This window comes from Spea bombifrons, chromosome 3 (genome assembly GCF_027358695.1).
Source record: "Spea bombifrons isolate aSpeBom1 chromosome 3, aSpeBom1.2.pri, whole genome shotgun sequence".
In the NCBI taxonomy this organism is placed as follows: Eukaryota; Metazoa; Chordata; class Amphibia; order Anura; family Pelobatidae; genus Spea; species Spea bombifrons.
Genome location: NC_071089.1, coordinates 89,159,061 through 89,178,456, shown reverse-complemented (window position 1 = coordinate 89,178,456; position 19,396 = coordinate 89,159,061). Strand labels below are relative to the sequence as shown.

Genomic DNA, 19,396 nt, shown 5'->3' with positions numbered 1-19,396 from the left:
ATTGGTCCCATCTTTATGATGAGGCTTTATGCCTATGCCAGGAATGCCAGGAAACTCATTTTGGAGTTTGCACCACCCTCTCAGTAATTGAAAAAGAAGAAATGCATGCAATCCCTCATCCCGACCCCTGCTGCTGTGCGTTCAGTTTTTGGAATCCATATAAACATAATGTGGAGAATACAGTAGCATAGTTTTACTCAGGGTTATTTCAATTTAATGTTAGTAATACAAGTCTAACTGTGAACCAGGGGGTAAAGAGTACAAGTGATTTTATGCAGAGATGTGTGTTAATATGGATAAGTTTAACCCCTTGATGACAATTGACAGTCCGGGCACATCTATGTTCGCTTTCTGCATTCAAACTGTGTTGCTGTAATGCCTTGATGTTGATGCATTCAGCAACACCGAGATCGACATCTGAGGCCGCGTCTGGCAAAGTTTCCAAGAGCCAGACCCTCCTGAGATCTCTGGCTCCCCTTGCAGGTTGAATACAGGTTGTTCAACCATGCAAGTCAATGGAGCCTAGTTTTCTAATCACACTATGATTAATAAAATAAATGTAAAAAAAATAATAATAAGGAAAAAAATACTTAATAAATAAAATAAAAAGAATGATAACATGTACAAATAATTTTCCACTGATGGCACCATCAGGGGAACCTTCCTGTTCCAAAAAATGTAATATATATATATATATATATATATATTTATGAGCAAGTCCTAAAATGAGCACTATAGCTTGAAACAATTCTTGCATGGAAAGAGTTAGAATACTGGCATGTCAATGGGGTGTCTACTTTTAAAGAATGTATGATTTGATGGGATAAATTGAATTGGCCGGGTTCAACAATGTCCCATTTTACACAGGGGAAGGATGACCACATGTCAAATTTCCAATTTCAAAAATGCACACGTCCCAAATGTGGCCTTTTAGCCCCCACACAACCCAACAAGCCCATGTGTTGGGTGACAGTGTCATATACCAGGACCTGTAAATATATACCTGAATTAAAACGTGTGTGGAAAAAAATGACTACCACAAAGTTTGACAAAGACTGGTGATAGAATTAGTGCATGGAAAGAGTTAAAATACTTGAATTTGAAATACCTTCTTGTCCCGAAAAAAACCCAATATATAACTTTTGTGGGTTCAGTAAATGGGAAAGAAGGAAATTACAGCTAAACACGGGCACTGCAGAAATGTTAAAACAGTCATTGTCACGAAGGGTCCAAAAAATAAGATCAGGCATGGTCATGAAGAGGTTAATCTCTTATTGCGATTATCACAGTAGGTGTTAGTGCTATTTTACTGAAAGGATCTTTTAGTTTGGTTTGTGTATGCATTCATGATATGTATGTATGTATGTATGTATCTATCGATCTATATGCCTATAGGGAAAAAAAAGACTTGAAAAGGAAATAAAAAGAATGATAACATGTACATGATTTTCCACTGATGTCACCATCAGGGGAACCTTCCAGTTCCAAAATATGTAAAAAATAAATAAATAAATAAATAAATAATACAATTATATTTATTAGTTTTTTTATGAGTAAGTCCTAAAATTAGCACTATATCTTGAAACAATTCTTGCATGGAAAGAGTTAAAATACTGGCATGTCTATGGGGTGTCTACTTGAATTCAAACTGAATTGGCAGGGTTCAACAATGTCCCATTTAACACAGGGGAAAGGATGACCACATGTCAAATTTCCAATTTGAAAAATGCACACGTCCCAAATGTGGCCTTTTAGCCCCCAAACAACCCGGCAAGCCCATGTGGGGTATCATAGTACTGAAGAGATGTTGCTGAACACATATTGGGGTGTTGGGTAGCAGTGTCATATACCAGGACCTGTCATGAAGGGGTTAATTGCCAATTGTGATTATCACAGTAGGTGCTAGTGCTGTTTTACTAAAAGGATCTTTTTGGTTGTATGTATGGATGTATCGATCTATATATCTATGTTTTTTTTTTGTTTTTTTTGCATAGTATTGTTCTGCACTGTATCCACCTCTTTATATACTGGAAGCAACAAATGGTGCAATTATATGGTATGAAAGATACTGTGACCTTTGTGTGTCTGGCTGGGGTCAAAACTCAAGGGGCAACAACACAAAAGACTTAAGCAGTGTGGAAAAAAAATAAAAATATTCCTCTCAGCAGTCCTGTGACGAGGATGATCCTGCAGCTGCTCCATCTGCACCTTCTTTTGCCCGAAACACCTAGACTGCGCTCTGATCAACTGGTGAGTTTTTGGCAGCTGGGGCCTGGGAGAACAGTGGACCTGGAAGAATAGTTGAGACAAGGCATGCAGCAGTAGGGAGCAATGGGACTGATGTTGTAGACATTCTAAAGGCGGAAGTGGATAGATTGTCAGCTCCACAGGATTGGAGTCATAAATCAGGTAGTTGTCTGCCAGTAGTTGGTTTGGGTTTGTCGGAGCCTTGTTTTCCAGGTCAGTTTGATAGGGTCTCTGGCGACCGCTTGTGAGTTGTCCCCAGTAGGTATGCATGTCTCTGATGAAGTATGTGAGCACATATGGAAAGGTGATTATTAGACTTGTGCATTCGTCTTCGGGCGAACATGGAAAAGAACACGAAGAGTGCGTTTTCGTGTTCGTTCCGAAGACACGCCGAAGAAAAGACGGCGGCGGTAAAACGTAGGCGAAGACGAAGACACACACCACGAAGATCTTCGTGATTGTCTTCGTCTTCGTCTACCATTCCCCCCCCCTTCTAACTTACCTTGTCTTCGCGTCGCGGCATCGCGGCAGTTCCCGGAAGTGGAAATCCGCAGGTTCGCCGTCACGTGTTACAGGGCAGTGCGAATGAGCCTATTGGTGGCCTATAGGGACCTCCTCTGGCATCAACCAATTGGTTGATGCCAGAGGAAGACCCTGCAGGTGACCAATAGGCTCACTCACACGGTCTTTGTAACCCCTGACAGCGAACCTATGGATTTCCGCTCCCGTTAACCCCTTCGATGCTGCGTTATCTAACACAGCATCGAAGGGGTTAACGGGAGCGGAAATCCATAGGTTAAAGGGCCGTGCAAGTGAGCCTATTGGTCGCTTGCACGGCCCTTTAACCTATGGATTTCCGCTCCCGTTAACCCCTTCGATGCCCCTTAACCCTTTAAAAAAAAAAGTTAACCCCTAACTAATTGAACAGGGAGGGAGACCAGTGGCATCGGCAGGGTAAGTTGCAGCATTGGGGTTTTAAAACCCCAATGCTGCAACTTACCCTGCCGATGCCACTGGTCTCCCTCCCTGTTCAATTAGTTAAATGTCCGTACGAGCGACTTTATTGGCTTTAACCCCGTATTAACCCCTTAACCGGGGAAAACGAAGAAAACCCAAACACGAAGAATGTCCGCGAATATTCGCCCGAAGAGAAGACAGGACCAGGCGAATATTCGCGGAATACGAAGTTTTTTTTTTTGCCGAAGACGAGCACGAAGACGAACACGAAGAGCCCCCTGGTGCCCAAGTCTAGTGATTATGTTGATGTTCTGTCTTTGGTACAAGCGGACAGAATCAGTGGAGAGGACGCGTAGGGTGGAGGTGCAGGAGGGCGACAAGGCTCGCCAGTTGCCGCGTACTTTTGGAAATTGGCTGCAGGGTTTTGCAGCTTTTGCGGGAATTATGTGCGAGAAATTCCCCGAAAAGAGTACGGCATTATTTGCATATTTGGTTTTAATATGGGGTGCAAATAAGGTTTATGGCGGGGAATGCTGGTTTTTGACATGCAAGGTGGTAATCTCTGGCTTTTATTGATGACACCATCGCACCCCTTTTAGGGGGGAGCCGCCGCTGCTACAGCTGGTGCGGTGGTTGGTAGTTGAAGAGGTGTTTGCTGGCTCTTTAATGAGAGCAACTGCAGATGGTGTTCTTCATGCAGCATGAATGTTTCCACTGTGGCGGGGCTTACCACGTAGTGTAATGTTTCAAAAAATGTAGAGCGGTAGAAGTTAAATTGGCTCACAGGGACGACTCAGGTAGGAGTGAGGACCCTAGTGAGAGCGTCCATAAGATGCTACCATGGCTCACACAGTATAATTTGTTAGGTTTTCAATTTAAAGGTGAATTTTGCTATGATATGTGTTTGCCTATGGGTTGTTCGATTTCTTCTTATTATTTTGAGGTGTTTGCCACTTTTCTGGAATGGGTTGCGGTTCACAGGTAATCTTTAAGTTTGGATTTGCATTACTTAGACAATTTTCTCTTTGTGGGTGCTCCTGAGACTGGTAATTGTCGGTGTTTGATGGATAATTTTCAGCTGTTATCTTTAGAATTCGGTATACCTTTACCACGGGACAAAAAAGAAGGTCCGGAATGATAATATCCTTTCTAGGAATTGAAATAGATACGAATGATATGGTCATTTGTCTACCGAAAGAGAGAACATTTGGGAGCCTAAGCTTTTGCTGGATAGGATATATAGTTCTTGTAAGGGTACCTTAAAAATGTTTCAAGATCTCTTGGGTCACTTGACATTTGCCTGCAGGGTTATGCCATTGGTCATACTTGTTGGCAGAAGGGAGAATGTTCCAATTCAGCGTTAGAACTATTCACTGATGCCTCAGGCATAGTTGGGATGGGGGCATATTTTAAGGGGGAGTGGTGCGCTGAGAGGTGGCCACAAGAATGGCTTGATTTGATTTGTTGGAATATGGCATCCTGTATTGGCCCTGTTGCGTCATCTGGTGCTTCGATGTCTGCAGCATAACATTTGGGTTTGAGCACATCATGTCCCAGGTGTTCAGAATGTAACTGTGGATGCATTATCTCGCTTTCAGTTTGAGAGATTCAGGATGCTGCTCCGGATGCGGCAGAGGCCAGTTTGCCTTGTCCTTAGTATTTATGGAACATCGCTTTTCCAGCCTCTTAGAGTTGCTTCAGCATGCATTGTCGAAACAGTCAGCATGAGCATATGGTAAGATATGGAGCTACTGGCTTCAAATAGCCGAGTCCGAAGCGGATATTCGTGAATCTAAGGATAGGCGGCAGGAGTGTCTGGGGCCACAGCAGAACGCAATCTGGTGGTGCTCTCATACTGGTTTCGCCTAGTGGGCTGGGAAGATGTTACTAGTGATTTTGTCATTCACAAAAATAATAAGAGGTTGGAAAAAGGGCCGCAGGCCTGATACCCCAGTTACCAGTGTCATCTAGTTTGTTACAGCGTATTTGCTATCAGGTTGCTTTGGTCGGACAGTTACAATTTGAGGTTGTCTTGTTTGAAGTTGTGTTTTATTTAGCATTCTCTGGGGCCCTTTGGATTGGGGAATTAGTTTCTCCAAGTAACTTTAAGGTAGGAGGTTTGAAGGAGCCTGATGTTGTCTGGAAGCATAATGAGGTGGTTCTTATTATTAGGAGATCTAAGACTAATCAAAAGAGTTTTGGGTCTAAGGTTCCAATTAAGAAGGTCGGAGCTTTTTTTCTCTTTACTCATTCAGGATCGGTACAGCTCCTGAGGCTTTCAGATCTGGCCTTTCAGTGAGCGTATCAGGCAATTGGGCTTTTAATCATTTTAAAATGTTTGTTTTAGCTGGTCCTTCCAGGTTGGCGTGGATTCTGGGCCACTCTCACATTTTTTGGGCAGCACGGCGAACAGAAGGCAGGGTTTATGAAACAATTTTTTTCCCGCCGGATCCTCCCTGGACAGGTTACTGATATATTGTATAATTTCTTGTTGTTGCTTTTTTCCTCGATTATAAGACGACCCTGATTATAAGACGACCCCCCAAAATCTGAATATTAACTTATGAAAAAAAGAAAAAGCCTGAATATAAGACGACCTTATAGGAAAAAAGTTTTACCAGTAAATGTTAATTCATGTAAACTATGTGAACAATTGTTTGTTAATAAAAGCTATGATTGAGAAAAATATTTTTTTTATTTCCTTTTTTTCAACCTGCCCCCCCAGTTATGCACCTCTGCCCCCAGGCTTGCCACTCTGCCCCAGAAATGCCACTGTGCCCCATGATACGCCTTTTAACCCTCTATATGCCACTGTGCCCCATGATATGCCTTTTGACCCCCTATGTGTCACTCTGCCTCCAGAATTGCCTTATACCCCTATATGCCACTCTGGCATTTAGGGGGTTAAAAGGCATATTATGGGGCAGAGTGGCATATAGGGAGGGATAAGGTATTTCAGGAGACAGAGTGGCATATAGAGGGTTAAAAGGCATTTCTGGAGGCAGAGTGGCATTAAGGGGGTTAAAAGGCATTTCACAGAGCAGTCTGCCTCCAGAAATGCCTTATGCCCCCCCCCATTTAAAACTCCCTCCCTCCTCCAAACTTACCGGTACTTCTGAGTCCCCGGTGCTTAGTCCGGGCAGCATGTAGAGCTCTACGCGATTCTCGTAGACAACTTCCACTTGAGCATAACACAGGAGGATCCAGGTCCCCTGCATCGCTGCGGGGGATCTGGATCTTAGTCTCATAGTCAGACCTAGTTGAGGTCTGATTATAAGATGACCCCGATTATAAGACGAGGAGTATTTTACAGAGCATTTGCTCTGGAGAAAACCTTGTCTTATAATCGAGCAAATATGGTATTATTTTGTAGCTCTTAAAATACAGTGCAACAAGTTATAAGAGTTAGCTTATTTTCCTTTCTTATTTTAAGCCAGTAATGCAAAAGTCAAAACCTTGTGTGTGTGTGTGAGGAACTGCCCATCCTGTAGTTTCCTTGTTGTGCCATGATTGTAAGCTTCAGTCTAATTTCCCTTTATTTAAGTCTTTTGGTGTATTGTTGTGCTGCTTGGTCGCAGGTGTGGCTTCCACAGAGTTAACATTGAACACTTTTAATGTTAAAAATACTGGCTAGCGGGGAGTGATATTTAAGCATATGCCAACTAATGCCACATTTGTTTTCCTCCACCGTGATGGCAGACAATATTTCTAGGAAATACATGGTGAAGTATAAGGTTGCTGGCATGTCTCTCAGTTAGTAAAATCCCAACATACAGTATCTCACAAAAGTGAGTACACCCCTCACATTTTTATAAATATTTTATTATCTATTTTCATGGGACAACACTGAAGAAATGCACTCTGCTACAATGTAATCTTCCAGGGCTTTAGAGTATGAATAGAGCACTGGGATATAAAAATCCATATATTGCACACATATGTATGTATAATGCTTCGTTAGTGTATGTTTAATTGTATTTTATTCTGAAATGAATGCATATAAGGAAGGCCAGACTCTAATGCTTAACATCGGTGTGAGCCATTGGGTTTTGCACATGCTACATCTACCCAGGTAAAGGGCACCACATAGTAAGTGGTGGCGTCACATTAAAGCGCATTCTAAAGCTTTGAGGTGTTAGGAGAAACATTTATGTTTACTATTATAAGTTGTGCCTCTCTCTGCCTCTTTCAAGTGACCGGACTTCGTATTGCCAGAGCTGTCTGAAGGAGCAGTACATTAACGGAGCATCCTCCTGTAACACTTCTTGAAAGGCTAGTGTTTTCTGCACCAGTATTGAGGGCTGCCTCTTCTCTGTCGTCTTCCTCGTGGGAGTCCAGCAGTGATGGAGCGTTTTTTCCGCTGTCACAGTTCAAGGTTTTTGGACAAGTTATTGGACTCATGGTGTTGTGAGATTTTATACTGTCATTTCCCTTTTGTGTTTACGTATCGTGTCACTCACAAGGTTTTTTTTGTGAACCACATTTTGCAGTCACTTATCGTTTGTAACAAGTCACATGTTTCAAAGCAGTGCTTTCTTATGTTATAATTACAATTTTAGCCCCTTGAACAACGAATGCAGAGGAAAATACTGTGTTTATTTTTCCAGTTATTTGTTGTGATGCTCCATCTATAGTTATTTATATACACCATTGCTAATTTGCACTATTTTAGATTATTTGCTTTGTTTTCACGTATATGTACTATACAGCACTAGAGGCAGGTTAATCTTTTCGCTTTTCTTTGTGTCCATACATTGAGCTCTGTTTATCTTCCTGTGTGTATGTGTATGTGTATATATATATATATAGATCTAAACACAACTCCCCTGATAACTGTTACAACTGTTACAGTCCATTCCAAATCAGCTGTTATTTACTACATTAACAATGTCTACAAGGTATGTTTGATCCATTTGATTTTATTTCTTTCAAAAACAAGAACATTTCTGTGCGAATCCAACACGCCCTCTCCCTCTCCCTCACCCTCACCCTCTCCCTCACCCTCACCCTCACCCTCTCCCTCACCCTCTCCCTCACCCTCACCCTCACCCTCTCCCTCACCTTCTCCCTCACCCTCTCCCTCACCCTCTCCCTCACCCTCACCCTCTCCCTCACCCTCACCCTCGCCCTCACCCTCTCCCTCACCCTCTCCCTCACCCTCGCCCTCGGCCTCTCCCTCGCCCTTACCCTCGCCCTCGGTGTCAGCCTCGCCCTCGGTGTCACCCTCGCCCTCGGTCTCTCCCTCCAGCTATAACTGTAAACAACATTTTGGAATGTTCATCCAGTATTTGTCGTCATGGACACGCTGATGTCGTCATGGACCATGGTTTAAGCACTTGTTCTGCCCAGCAGGGTTTGAGAAACTTTACAGTTCACCTTTTTGCCACCTTAGACTTCTTTAGTAAATTATAGCTCCATCTAGCGGTGTTAAGTTGTATTACACCTTGTTTTCTAGTCAAAGAATAATGCATTGTGGGTGATTGCAAGGCATTCTGGGAGGGAGGAGCCTCCATTTTACAGTCTTCAGTCACCAGGACTCATCATCAGATCTGTCTCTGTATGTCTCCTTCCAAAACTCCACCATCTGTGTAATAGCATATCTGGTGAGACATTTACTTCTGTTTCAGGGACATTATAGTATTCATAGCTGTTCAGTTATTTGTATTATTACTCAGGAAAGTTAACTGTTAGACTGTTAGCTAGTCATGTCATTCTATGTATAGGCAGCCATTTTGCCATGTACTTAACTGTTATGTAATGTCATTATACATGCATTTCATGTGCCTTGTACTTATACATGTTATTTGTATCCTTATAGTTTTACCACATCACATTACCACATCACATTACATGTGTGTAATCCTGTTTTGCCATATATACTCAACAACCTGTTCACCAATAAACAAGTTAAACTACAAAGAACAGTCCTCTTATTTGGAAGACAGGTATGGTTTATACTGAATGTCAGACTGCACACTGAGGGAACGTGTAAGAAGACAGAACAGTAAAACAGATTGCTAGTCACCAGCGATAGTGGATCTGACTGTACGGAGCCGCCATCAGCAACGCAGTCCTATGTACAAGATTGCAGCGGCGGCCATACAGTCACAAGAAGCGAGAGTGCAGCCCCAGCAAGCGCGACACGATCCAAACCACGTTGAAGTCCGTTCCTAGTCCTACCTAGACTGAGTCTGCACAGAGACATTAAGCAGTCAGCAAACAGGCACACCATGTCCACTAGCAAGGCATCAACATACGGGACAAGGTCACGAGCAAGCCGCTCTAGCAAGTCATCAATAAAAGAAATGGCTGCTCTCGCCCGTGCAGAAGCTGAGGCTGCAAAAGTAAGGTCTTCCTTTGCTGCACAAGAGATGCAACTAAAGAAACAGACAGCGTGTCTGCAGGCGTCACTGGAAAAACTCGCAGCGGAGAAAGAAGCGGCAGCCGCAATAGCCAAAGCAGAGTTCCTAGAAGCCACGGAGTTCGCTGAATCTGAGAAACACAGCCAAGTACTCGGGCCAGACCTAGATCAACAAGATCCAGCACAGCGCGTCTCAGAATATGTCCATCAGCATCCCAACACAGATGACAACTATGATCCAGTACATCAACCAGCTTTTACAGAGTGCCAAAGATCCTACCTTGAACCACAGTACCTCGAGCAGGACGATATGCGACAAAGCGATGCTGACCACAACTACCACCCTAAAGAACAAAAGCTACATCCTTCGCTTCGACTTCAAGGGACACCCTTCGCGTCAGAACGGTATTATACAGACTTCCCTAAGCCAGAAATCTCTAAAAGGTATGGTGATACACCACACACTCAGCATAACAACAGCACACCGGGTAGTATTGACGCTAACCGGGCTGCCATGGACTTCGCTAAGTTCTTTGCTAAACGGGAGCTGGTTACCAAGGGACTTGTAAAGTTCACAGATCGCCCCGAGAACTACAGGGCATGGCGAGCCTCCTTCCAGAACGCCATAAGGGACTTAGATCTTTCCTGCAGTGAGGAGTTAGATCTCTTGGTAAAATGGCTTGGAAATGAGTCTGCTGAACACGCCAGAAGAATCAGAAACATTAACATAAACTATCCAAGCAAAGGCCTAAAGATGGTGTGGGGAAGACTTGATGAGTGTTATGGGTCAATAGAAGCTATAGAAAATGCTTTATATAAGAGAGTTGATAATTTTCCCAAAATAGTGGGTAAGGGTTACCAAAAGCTCAGGGAACTCAGTGACTTACTAATAGAGGTACAGGTTGCTCAAGCAGAAGGAGATCTGCCAGGGCTAGCATTCCTGGACACCGCCCGAGGTGTTAATCCGATTGTTCTAAAACTCCCTTATAACCTACAGGAGAAATGGATCACGCATGGTTCTCATTATAAACAGGTTCATAATGTACCATTTCCCCCCTTAAGGGTGTTTGTAGACTTTGTTGCTCAACAAGCAAGGATCAGAAATGATCCCAGTTTTGACTTTACATTGTCATGTCCCACTACCCTTGGTGTCAAACCTCATAAAACACCAGTGGCAGTCCACAAAACTAATGTTGCCTCCACAGGTTCTCCTTACAGGTCGTTTAAATCCTCTCAAGGGAACAAACTCGAAGATCTTACCAGACAATGCCCCCTGCACAAGAAACCACATTCTCTACTAAAATGCAGAGCCTTCAGAGAGAAGTCCTTAGAGGACCGCAAAGAATTCCTCAAAGAAAACAACATCTGCTTCAGATGCTGCAGTACAACATCGCACTACGCCAGGAACTGTAAGGTCAGTGTGACATGCACAGAATGCGGTAGCACAGAACACAACACGGCTTTACACCCTGGACCACCCTCTCAAACATCATCCCAAGGAGAGGGGCATGACAGAAAGCAGATAGACACTGACATAGACACCCCAGCAGTCACTTCTCAGTGTACAGAGATCTGTAAAGGACTTGCAGGAGGGAAGTCCTGCTCAAAAATCTGCCTTGTCAGAGTTTATCCGGTCGGTCACCGAGATACGGCGATCAAGGTATATGCAATCTTAGATGATCAAAGCAATAGGTCTTTAGCTAAATCCACCTTCTTCGACACCTTCAACATCGTAGGGCCCGGTTCTCCCTACTCCTTAAAGACATGTGCAGGTACCGTTGAGACGGCGGGGAGGAAAGCAACTGGGTACAGGGTAGAGTCCATAGATGGTCATACCTGCTTGTCCCTGCCAACCATACTGGAGTGCAATCACATTCCTGACAACCGGTCTGAGATACCTACACCAGAGGTGGCAGCATACCACCCCCACCTGAGGCGTATAGCTCACTTGATACCGGAACTGGACCCAGAAGCCCCAATAGTCTTACTCCTTGGAAGAGACATATTACGAGTTCACAAGGCTAGAGGACAGATTAACGGCCCCCAAAATGCTCCATATGCCCAGAGACTTGACCTAGGATGGGTCATCATAGGAGACGTCTGTCTAGGAGGAGCGCACAAGCCGACCTCAGTCAACAGTATGCTCACCAACACACTTGAAAATGGACGTCCTTCTCTATTCCAGCCATGTCAGAGTAGGTTCCTGATAAAAGAATTGCCACACAGCGCTCCCGTGCCTTGTCCTTTCGTGGATCCCTCCTGTGAAGACCACGCCTGCGATGGTGAGCAAGATCACTTAGGGTGCACAGTCTTCCACAGGACAAGAGAAGACAACAGGGTCGCAATGTCCATAGAAGACAGGCTGTTCTTGGATATCATGGATCAAGGAATAGTAAAAGACAAGTCAAAAAGCTGGGTCGCACCTTTACTGTTTAAAACCCAAGACTACTCAAATGATCTAAAAGACTTGGATCTTAGCACAGACTCCCTTCTGATGCAGCAAAGCCTCGGTTTGCTCTGGGATTTAAAGGCAGACACATTCACCTTCCAAATCAGCAAGGAAGAAAAAGCCTTCACACGCAGAGGAGTCCTGTCTACCATAAACATCTTATATGATCCTCTGGGATTCGTAACGCCTGTTACCATTCAAGGTAAAATGTTGTTAAGAGACTTCACCACAGAGACGGCTGATTGGGATGATCCGCTTCCCATGGAGAAAAAAGACCTGTGGACAGGATGGAGGAAGTCTCTCGAAGCTTTGTCCAGCCTTCGTGTGGCACGACCGTATGCTTCTGTGCCATCAACTGAAGTCAAGATGCAAAGACTTTATATCTTCTGCGACGCTTCAGTCAAGGCGATTGCAGCCGTAGCATACTTGAAGACCATAGATGTCAAAGAACAATGCCATGTGGGTTTTGTTATGAGCCGGACTAAACTGGCGCCACTCCGCGAGCACACGATACCCAGACTGGAACTCTGCGCTGCCGTGCTTGCAGTGGAGTTGGCCGAACTTATAACAACAGGAATGAACCTGGAAATCGGGGAAGTCGAGTTTTACATGGACAGTAAGGTAGTCCTAGGATATATTTGTAACGAAACGAGACGCTTTTATGTCTATGTCAGCAATCGGGTGCTAAGGATCAGGAGATCCACTTGTCCTAAACAGTGGCACTATGTGTCCACACACCATAATCCTGCGGACCATGCGACTAGATCTGTCGCAGCAAGTCACCTTAAAGACACAACATGGTTTATGGGTCCTGCATTCCTGTACCGTTCAACGTCTTGCAACATTGAACCTGACTTGTTTGGATTGGTAGACTCAGATGCCGACGAAGAAATCCGACCTGAAGTATCTGTTCTATGTACGGTGACTTCGGATCACCAACTCAAATCTCATCGTTTCGTCAGGTTCTCCACCTGGATGTCGCTTGTTCGTGCTATAACCTGTCTAGTTCATATGGCTCAATCTTATAAGTCAACATTACCTGAGAGCCAGAAGCCCTGCAAAGGTTGGCACCACTGCAAACATGCCTTTACCACTCCTAATTTGGAAAAGTCCAAGAACATAATAATTTGCACTATACAACGTGAATGTTATGCTGAAGAAATAGACTGCCTCACGCAGAAGACCAGCAGTCCGAGTGCTCCTCTTGGAGAATTCAAAGATAAAGACCTCTACAGACGACAATTGAGGCAGGTGCAAAGTCTTTCTAATGCCTTCTGGGACAGGTGGAGGAAGCAGTATATCTCTACCCTACAGTCGAGAAGGAAGTGGCAAACTAACAAGCCGAACATCAGACATGGGGATGTCATGCTCATGAAAGACAGCCAGTCACACCGGAATGAGTGGCCACTGGGTCTCATCACCAACACATTCCCAAGCAAGGATGGGAACGTACGCAAGGCTGAGGTCAAAGTATGTAGGCTTGGCGAGTGCAAGCTATTCCTCAGGCCAGTGGCGGAACTTGTTTTGTTTCCACCTGAAAGACCTAGTAGTGGCGTCGGTTGACGCCAGACGGGGAGTGTTCTGCCCAGCAGGGTTTGAGAAACTTTACAGTTCACCTTTTTGCCACCTTAGACTTCTTTAGTAAATTATAGCTCCATCTAGCGGTGTTAAGTTGTATTACACCTTGTTTTCTAGTCAAAGAATAATGCATTGTGGGTGATTGCAAGGCATTCTGGGAGGGAGGAGCCTCCATTTTACAGTCTTCAGTCACCAGGACTCATCATCAGATCTGTCTCTGTATGTCTCCTTCCAAAACTCCACCATCTGTGTAATAGCATATCTGGTGAGACATTTACTTCTGTTTCAGGGACATTATAGTATTCATAGCTGTTCAGTTATTTGTATTATTACTCAGGAAAGTTAACTGTTAGACTGTTAGCTAGTCATGTCATTCTATGTATAGGCAGCCATTTTGCCATGTACTTAACTGTTATGTAATGTCATTATACATGCATTTCATGTGCCTTGTACTTATACATGTTATTTGTATCCTTATAGTTTTACCACATCACATTACCACATCACATTACATGTGTGTAATCCTGTTTTGCCATATATACTCAACAACCTGTTCACCAATAAACAAGTTAAACTACAAAGAACAGTCCTCTTATTTGGAAGACAGGTATGGTTTATACTGAATGTCAGACTGCACACTGAGTGAACGTGTAAGAAGACAGAACAGCACTAGAGCACAGTCATGCTGGAATAGAAAAGGGCCTTCCCCAAGCTGTTCCCACAAAGTTGAAAGCATAGCATTGTCCAAAATGTCTGGGTATGCTGAAAGGGAACTACCAAGTTGTTTGGACAATGCTATGTACCCAACTTCGTTGGAAAGACTTGCAGAAAGCCTTCCCTGAAGAGTGGTGCCCCGATACTCTTGTTCATATAGTGTTTATACATGTGTATATATATATCTATATCTATATATATATATATGTGTGTGTGTGTATAATATATAGACAGTTAGAAAATATGTTTTTTACACTATCTTTTTTTAATTCTACAAAATATTCCGTTATTTTGCTTTCTGTCAAATCTGACATTAGCTGTGAAATGTAGAACTTTTATATAGATGCAGTTGGCACTAGATGGAAACACATAACGTATTAGAGACTAAAGATACAAAGTTATTTTTCTTTTTGTGTTTTGTTATCATTTTAACAGGTTTGTGCCTCAAATGTCAAGCATTTGAGCAAAATACCTAGGTAGGCTAGATAGACCGCAAGTTTAATGTTTTTTACATGGGGAAAAACAGAATTTGAAGGAAGAATTCAGCCCAGCTAATCTGCCCATCTTTCCTGATGTAAAGACTCTGACGTTAATCAGTCATTGGTCCCGTCTTTATGATGAGGCTTTATGCCTATGCCAGGAATGCCAGGAACCTCCTTTTGGAGGTTGCACCACCCTCTCAGTAATTGTAAAAGAAGAAATGCATGCAATCCCTCATCCCGACCCCTGCTGCTGTGCGTTCAGTTTTTGGAATCCATATAAACATAATGTGGAGAATACAGTAGCATGGTTTTACTCAGGGTTATTTCAATTTAATGTTAGTAATACAAGTCTAACTATGAACCAGGGGGTAAAGAGTACAAGTGATTTTATGCAGAGATGTGTGTTAAAATGGATTAATTTAACCCCTTGATGACAATTGACAGTCCGGGCACATCTATGTTCGCTTTCTTAATTCAAACTGTGTTGCTGTAATGCCTTGATGTTGATGCATTCAGCAACACCGAGATCGACATCTGAGGCCGCGTCTGGCAAAGTTTCCAAGAGCCAGACCCTCCTGAGAACTCTGGCTCGCCTTGCAGGTTGAATACAGGTTGTTCAACCATGCAAGTCAATGGAGCCTAGTTTTCAAATCACACTATGATTAATAAAATAAATGTAAAAAAAATAATAATAAGGAAAAAAATACTTAATAAATAAAATAAAAAGAATGATAACATGTACAAATAATTTTCCACTGATGGCACCATCAGGGGAACCTTCCAGTTCCAAAAAACGTAATATATATATATATATATATATATATATATATGAGCAATTCTTGCATGGAAAGAGTTAGAATACTGGCATGTCAATGAGGTGTCTACTTTTAAAGAATGTATGATTTGATGGGGTAAATTGAATTGGCCGGGTTCAACAATGTCCCATTTTACACAGGGGAAGGATGACCACATGTCAAATTTCCAATTTCAAAAATGCACATGTCCCAAATGTGGCCTTTTAGCCCCCAAACAACCCAACAAGCCCATGTGTTGGGTGACAGTGTCATATACCAGGACCTGTAAATATATACCTGAATTAAAACGTGTGTGGAAAAAAATGACTACCACAAAGTTTGACAAAGACTGGTGATAGAATTAGTGCATGGAAAGAGTTAAAATATTTGAATTTGAAATACCTTCTTGTCCCGAAAAAACCCAATATATAACTTTTGTGGGTTCAGTAAATGAGAAAGAAGGAAATTACAGCTAAACACGGGCACTGCAGAAATGTTAAAACAGTCATTGTCACGAAGGGTCCAAAAAATAAGATCAGGCATGGTCATGAAGAGGTTAATCTCTTATTGCGATTATCACAGTAGGTGGTAGTGCTATTTTACTGAAAGGATCTTTTAGTTTGGTTTGTGTATGTATTCATGATATGTATGTATGTATGTATGTATCGATCTATATGCCTATAGGAGAAAAAAAAAAGACTTGAAAAGGAAATAAAAAGAATGATAATATGTACATGATTTTCCACTGATGTCACCATCAGGGGAACCTTCCAGTTCCAAAATATGTAACAGATAAATAAATAAATAATAAAATTATATTTATTAGTTTTTTTATGAGCAAATCCTAAAATTAGCACTATATCTTGAAACAATTCTTGCATGGAAAGAGTTAAAATACTGGCATGTCTATGGGGTGTCTACTTGAATTCAAACTGAATTGGCCGGGATCAACAATGTCCCATTTAACACAGGGGAAAGGATGACCACATGTCAAATTTCCAGTTTGAAAAATGCACACGTCCCAAATGTGGCCTTTTAGCCCCCAAACAACCCGGCAAGCCCATGTGGGGTATCATCGTACTCAAGAGATGTTGCTGAACACATATTGGGGTGTTGGGTAGCAGTGTCATATACCAGGACTTGTCATGAAGGGGTTAATTGCCAATTGTGATTATCACAGTAGGTGCTAGTGCTGTTTTACTAAAAGGATCATTTTGGTTGTATGTATGTATGTATGTATCGATCTATATATCTATGTTTTTTTTTTTTTTTGCATAGTATTGTTCTGCACTGTATCCACCTCTTTATATACTGGAAGCAACAAATGGTGCAATTATGTGGTATGAAAGATACTGTGACCTTTGTGTGTCTGGCTGGAGTCAAAACTCAAGGGGCAACAACACAAAAGACATAAGCAGTGTGGGAAAAAAAATAAAAATATTCCTCTCAGCAGTCCTGTGACGAGGATGATCCTGCAGCTGCTCCATCTGCACCTTCTTTTGCCCGAAACACCTAGACTGCGCTCTGATCAACTGGTGAGTTTTTGGCAGCTGGGGCCTGGGAGAACAGTGGACCTGGAAGAATAGTTGAGACAAGGCATGCAGCAGTAGGGAGCAATGGGACTGATGTTGTAGACATTCTAAAGGCGGAAGTGGATAGATTGTCAGCTCCACAGGATTGGAGTCATACATCAGGTAGTTGTCTGCCAGTAGTTGGTTTGGGTTTGTTGGAGTCTTGTCTTCCAGGTCAGTTTGATAGGGTCTCTGGCGACCGCTTGTGAGTTGTCCCCAGTAGGTATGCATGTCTCTGATGAAGTATGTGAGCACATATGGAAAGGTGATTATGTTGATGTTCTGTCTTTGGTGCAAGCGGACAGAATCAGTGGAGAGGACGCGTAGGGTGGAGGTGCAGGAGGGCGACAAGGCTCGCCAGTTGCCGCGTACTTTTGGAAATTGGCTGCAGGGTTTTGCAGCTTTTGCGGGAATTATGTGCGAGAAATTCCCCGAAAAGAGTACGGCATTATTTGCATATTTGGTTTTAATATGGGGTGCAAATAAGGTTTATGGCGGGGAATGCTGGTTTTTGACATGCAAGGTGGTAATCTCTGGCTTTTATTGATGACACCATCGCACCCCTTTTAGGGGGGAGCCGCCGCTGCTACAGCTGGTGCGGTGGATGGTAGTTGAAGAGGTGTTTGCTGGCTCTTTAATGAGAGCAACTGCAGATGGTGTTCTTCATGCAGCATGAATGTTTCCACTGTGGCGGGGCTCACCACGTAGTGTAATGTTTCAAAAAATGTAGAGCGGTAGAAGTTAAATTGGCTCACAGGGACGACTCAGGTAGGAGTGAGGACCCTAGTGAGAGCGTCCATAAGATGCTACCATGGCTCACACAGTATAATTTGTTAGGTTTTCAATTTAAAGGTGAATTTTGCTATGATATGTGTTTGCCTATGGGTTGTTCGATTTCTTCTTATTATTTTGAGGTGTTTGCCACTTTTCTGGAATGGGTTGCGGTTCACAGGTCATCTTTAAGTTTGGATTTGCATTACTTAGACAATTTTCTCTTTGTGGGTGCTCCTGAGACTGGTAATTGTCGGTGTTTGATGGATAATTTTCAGCTGTTATCTTTAGAATTCGGTATACCTTTACCACGGGACAAAAAAGAAGGTCCGGAATGATAATATCCTTTCTAGGAATTGAAATAGATACGAATGATATGGTCATTTGTCTACCGAAAGAGAGAACATTTGGGAGCCTAAGCTTTTGCTGGATAGGATATATAGTTCTTGTAAGGGTACCTTAAAAATGTTTCAAGATCTCTTGGGTCACTTGACATTTGCCTGCAGGGTTATGCCATTGGTCATACTTGTTGGCAGAAGGGAGAATGTTCCAATTCAGCGTTAGAACTATTCACTGATGCCTCAGGCATAGTTGGGATGGGGGCATATTTTAAGGGGGAGTGGTGCGCTGAGAGGTGGCCACAAGAATGGCTTGATTTGATTTGTTGGAATATGGCATCCTGTATTGGCCCTGTTGCGTCATCTGGTGCTTCGATGTCTGCAGCATAACATTTGGGTTTGAGCACATCATGTCCCAGGTGTTCAGAATGTAACTGTGGATGCATTATCTCGCTTTCAGTTTGAGAGATTCAGGATGCTGCTCCGGATGCGGCAGAGGCCAGTTTGCCTTGTCCTTAGTATTTATGGAACATCGCTTTTCCAGCCTCTTAGAGTTGCTTCAGCATGCATTGTCGAAACAGTCAGCATGAGCATATGGTAAGATATGGAGGTACTGGCTTCAAATAGCCGAGTCCGAAGCGGATATTCGTGAATCTAAGGATAGGCGGCAGGAGTGTCTGGGGCCACAGCAGAACGCAATCTGGTGGTGCTCTCATACTGGTTTCGCCTAGTGGGCTGGGAAGATGTTACTAGTGATTTTGTCATTCACAAAAATAATAAGAGGTTGGAAAAAGGGCCGCAGGCCTGATACCCCAGTTACCAGTGTCATCTAGTTTGTTACAGCGTATTTGCTATCAGGTTGCTTTGGTCGGACAGTTACAATTTGAGGTTGTCTTGTTTGAAGTTGTGTTTTATTTAGCATTCTCTGGGGCCCTTTGGATTGGGGAATTAGTTTCTCCAAGTAACTTTAAGGTAGGAGGTTTGAAGGAGCCTGATGTTGTCTGGAAGCATAATGAGGTGGTTCTTATTATTAGGAGATCTAAGACTGATCAAAAGAGTTTTGGGTCTAAGGTTCCAATTAAGAAGGTCGGAGCTTTTTTTCTCTTTACTCATTCAGGATCGGTACAGCTCCTG

At 43.0% G+C, this 19,396-nt stretch overlaps 2 long non-coding RNA genes across 2 annotated transcripts; both read left to right on the top strand.

Annotated features, from left to right (window-relative positions):
• The first annotated feature begins 8,752 nt into the window (after positions 1-8,752).
• On the top strand, positions 8,753-9,126 carry LOC128484254 (uncharacterized). The gene is made up of 2 exons (XR_008351130.1): positions 8,753-8,807; positions 9,023-9,126. It is a non-coding gene; the product is annotated as an uncharacterized LOC128484254 (long non-coding RNA).
• Positions 9,127-13,802: 4,676 nt separating this feature from the next.
• On the top strand, positions 13,803-14,176 carry LOC128484253 (uncharacterized). The gene is made up of 2 exons (XR_008351129.1): positions 13,803-13,857; positions 14,073-14,176. It is a non-coding gene; the product is annotated as an uncharacterized LOC128484253 (long non-coding RNA).
• The last annotated feature ends 5,220 nt before the right edge of the window (positions 14,177-19,396 follow it).